Genomic DNA, 429 nt, shown 5'->3' with positions numbered 1-429 from the left:
AAGTGACAAAAGAATAATCGTACTAGACAAACGCGAATCGACATCCGCAATCAGTAGCGCCATCAATCCGATTTATTAGCGCCACCTTTATATGATAATTATAGTAACATATTCTTCATAAATACTGAAGTAACTAAGATTAGATTAAGCGCCTCAAGATCACTTTATCCAACAATATTAATTAATAACTAAAATTGTATTTAAAATTGTTGTATTTCATATTAAATTGTTAAGTTTGTCATATTTAATTGGTAAATTTAGTTGTTAATTTAATTGTTAATTTTCATGTTTTCTTCGGATTATTTTAATAAAATGTTTAAAGTGTACTTGAATGAGTTTTATTTCAGGATATTAGCAATAGTAGCTTATTTTGTAAAATAATTGTAGGGCAAGTATCATTTGCTAATTACAGATCGGAAGAGCACACGT

The 429-nt window shown here is 27.3% G+C and overlaps 1 protein-coding gene across 1 annotated transcript in view; it reads right to left on the bottom strand.

The window, feature by feature from the left end:
- LOC105451624 (putative nuclease HARBI1) overlaps positions 1–429 on the bottom strand; it is a 6,521-nt gene that overhangs the window by 4,960 nt on the left and 1,132 nt on the right. The gene's annotated exons all lie outside the window — the stretch shown is intronic.

Source organism: Wasmannia auropunctata, unplaced genomic scaffold (assembly GCF_000956235.1).
Source record: "Wasmannia auropunctata unplaced genomic scaffold, wasmannia.A_1.0 LD336049.1, whole genome shotgun sequence".
NCBI classification, from domain to species: Eukaryota; Metazoa; Arthropoda; class Insecta; order Hymenoptera; family Formicidae; genus Wasmannia; species Wasmannia auropunctata.
The sequence above is the reverse complement of the archived record's forward strand: the minus strand, read 5'-3'. Positions and strand labels throughout refer to the sequence as shown.